The 3,717-nt window shown below is 38.1% G+C and overlaps 1 pseudogene; it reads right to left on the reverse strand.

The window, feature by feature from the left end:
- Positions 1 to 1,587: 1,587 nt before the first annotated feature.
- LOC115063258 lies at positions 1,588 to 1,738 on the reverse strand (annotated as a pseudogene).
- Positions 1,739 to 3,717: the final 1,979 nt, after the last annotated feature.

Consider the following 3,717-nt stretch of genomic DNA (forward strand, 5'->3'; position numbering starts at 1 on the left):
CACATTCTTCCTGGACCAAAACAATTGTGAAGGTTTCATGTGGCTTTCCATATGTGGTTCCTCATTCTTCTTAGAAAGACTTCTGGAGGGAACACAACCTATGCAACAGCAGACTTTAAGACAAGCCCAGTGATCGGAGGAAGTTCCTGCTCAAAAAAAATTGATCTGTGCCATGAAGCTTGAACTCTTTCCTCATAGTCTTCCACCAAAGTTGCTTGTTTTCCTTGGTTTAACCAGGAACAAACACATTACATACCTTTGGTGGATGGAATCAGACAAGGGCACAAAGCAAGAGTCAAAAAAAAAAAAAAAAAAACCACATCAGAGTTTAGAGGAACAGACAATAAATTCAATAATGCAAAGTTACAGTAGATGGTGCTGTGTGGGCCACCTTCAAGATTCCTCCTGAGTTTAGCAGTTTAGAAAAATGTGAAGTTTAGATTTATCAATCCAGGAGAGGCCCTCAGATAAGACAGTTGTCTTAATGAGATCAGTGAATACAGAACCCTATAATTAGACAATATTAAGGTTTTATGGAAATTAACAATGAAGACAGCCTTAAAACTAGGGTCAAACCAACTATCTTTCTAGCATATTGGTGCTGACATTAAATTATTAAAAGGATGGTTTTCATTCCCGTAAAATAATGTCATCTCTAAAGTTGATTTTTAAACTAATGTGCTCCCAGTATTAGTTATTTATCATTTCTACAGTATTAGGACACTTTCTCAGTTGGTGCTGAGATTTCAATATCCTATGCAGTTATAAAAGGTAACTTATGAAGCATTTCCCAAATTAAAATATTCTATATGTATAAAGTACATTAAAGTGTCATTGCCATTGCCCAAATATCCCTTTCTAGATTATTTGAACTCATTATTTTTTTTTCAGCCACTTTATACCAGGCTTTTTTTTCTTTAAACAATTCTTTTTTTTTTCAAGGTGCATGACTGAGATATGAGATAATGAAGTAAATAATTTTGGCCATGATTGTTTTCTCCTTATATCCTAGTACAAAATGTATGTCAAATCAACAAGTGAAGGATCAGACAAAGAAGACTATGTGCTTGATGAATGGCCAATCCCAGGCTGAGAGGAGAGACTCCAGACTATTTCCCAGGCACATCTGGAACAGATGCTTCCCTCCCATGATCTGTTGAGTGCTCAGTAGAAGCATTGGTCCTTGGCTTCCCTTGAGAAGGGAGCAAAACGACAGTGCTAACCATCTGCACAATGGGACTTATCTCTGAATCTGCTCATGACTGCAGGAAAATTTGAATCTAGTGCTAAGTCACCCATTCTTTCTCCCCAGAGACATGTTCAGTTGAGGTTCATTTATCTGGCAGGGAGTGGAAGAAATCCTTGCTTGAAAGGTAACCCTTATTCTTAAGCATTCAGTGATAGGTCCATCTTAAATTATTCTCTCAAATGCACATTAGTGGCTCTGTGGAACTGCAAAAATATTTTTCAGGGCCTGGAAGGTCAGGCTTTTAAGCGAACTCTCTATATTTATGAGTCATTAGGGTCTATTGATTGCATGTGTAAGGGGTAGTTCTAATATGTCTGTCTACCTTATCTAAACGGAATGCAAAATGTCCTATGGCTAGTAGCCATAAAGACAAGATTTTAGAGATGCTTGGCTTTTCGCAGACTCTAACATCTAAATGCTTAAATAAATGCAATTAGTATCAATATTAGTAGTCTATACTTGATCTTAGCCAAAAGGCCGAGAAGCGATAGTAGTCTATAATATTAATATATTTATTTTATTTGTTCTTTAAGATGCATTTCACAGACTGTACTCAGCAAAATATGCTCGTCTTTAATATGATCAATCATCACAATACTGATAGTGGAGATGACTTCTCCAGTCACACTGCCCCTATGTATATCCAGAGAGGACTATGCAATATGTCTGTCCAGTAAGTAGCAGGAGAAAAAAATCCATATTTTTTAAATGTCATAGCAGCTATTCCTGAATTTGCCTAGCAGCCGATTCTGTTAATAATTAGGCTGCAGATCAGGCCTGTTGCTCAGCAGCTAATGCACTCCCGGGTACTACCACATGGGAAATCTTAGTCTGTGGCTCATTGGAAGCTCCCCTATCTTGCAGCTGGAGCAGAGAGCACCAGAGAGGTGACACTGGAAGCCTGAGAGGACAGAGCTGGGTGATATATCACCACTCAACAGCCCTCACTGGAGACCTGGTTAGAGTGAGATTCCAGTCTCCGCAGAGCCTCTCATTTCTCCCGGTCACAGGGTTACAGAGCACTTGACAACTTGTGCTGTGGGATGGCAGGAAGGGATTTAAATGCAAGACTGGAAGAGGCTCTTCATAAAACTCAGCCCTCAGCAGCTCTGATTCGCAAGAAGCTTCTGCTCTGACCACCTTAAAGGCAGCCATATCAAGGTTTCCAGAAAAGTGTAAACTTCAAACGTAGAATAGATTATGCATTGGCCATATTTCATCTGATCACAAATATAACAGATGACTTTGAAGCCTCTGCGATTCTGGTATTCAAATGGTTCTTAGAATGGAGGCCTCTTTACAACTGATCTCTATAGAGCATCTTCTACCTCTAATGGGAGAACAGCTCGAATAAGGTCAACAAAAATGTTCCTGCAATAGTGTTCATTAGCAGAGCTGCTCAGGGACGGTTAGAAATTGTCCATGCTCTAGTTTCTGCCATGGGTGGAACTGTTTGCTTCATTTTTTTAGCCATTGCTTAGAATTGAGATTCCCAAATCTTCATCTTCATTCCTCACTCATAACACATTTAACAATTTTAATACATGGTTTTTTGAAGGTTGATAGATCACCCTCTAAAGAGACAATATTCCTTCCTTAAAGTGCTATGGGTCGTGTAGTTAGCAGGACCACTAGCTGTCTGGGTTCCCAATGCCATTGTGCTATTTTCTCCCCTCTCAGTTACCTCTGCAACATTCAAATTGCCATAAAGTCCAACAGCCTTTGTCCCCGTATAGTATCCTTAATACCTACTTGTGAATTCAACACACATTTATCAAGTGATAGGAACAAGGCTAAGAATGGAAATTCTGTATATGGGCTAGCCTGGCCTCTCTATTATGTTACCTCTATTATCATCATTTTTAATCAAGTCTGAAAAGATTACAAATTCCTGGACTGTTCTTCCACTGATAAGTCTTATATTTTTAATGTTTTTTCATTTAATTTGAAAGACTAGATTTCATCCCCTGCACATGAGCCTGATATATGTATGACCCACCATGATTAATGATTTGCTAGCCCAGCCAAAATCATTCATATCAATTAGAACTTGTCAGAATCCCTCCAGTGTTGATGTGACCTCAGAGATTTTCCCCAAAGATCTGGAAAGAAATCATGAGGATCAGAAACTTTATTTTTAAAAACATTTTATTACACTTACTTAGTGTGTATTTGTATGAGGTGTGTACAATGTCATGCGTGGGAACCAATTCTCTCCTTCTACTATGTAGGTTCCAAAGATTAAATTCAGGTCACAAGCACCTTTAACTTATGGAGCCATTACAGTGACCCCAAAATCAGAAACATTCTATGGAATTATCTAAATTATAACACAATTCCCTTAAAAGAGCTCTTTAAACTTTTTCTTAGGTAATTCTACTAGAAGTTATTTTCTTATACAAAAACGAGCCTTTTTAAAGATTTTCTACTTTTTTTAAAAGACACTGTCTGACTATGTAGTCTAGTTG

Source organism: Mus pahari, chromosome X (genome assembly GCF_900095145.1).
Source record: "Mus pahari chromosome X, PAHARI_EIJ_v1.1, whole genome shotgun sequence".
Classification (NCBI taxonomy): domain Eukaryota; kingdom Metazoa; phylum Chordata; class Mammalia; order Rodentia; family Muridae; genus Mus; species Mus pahari.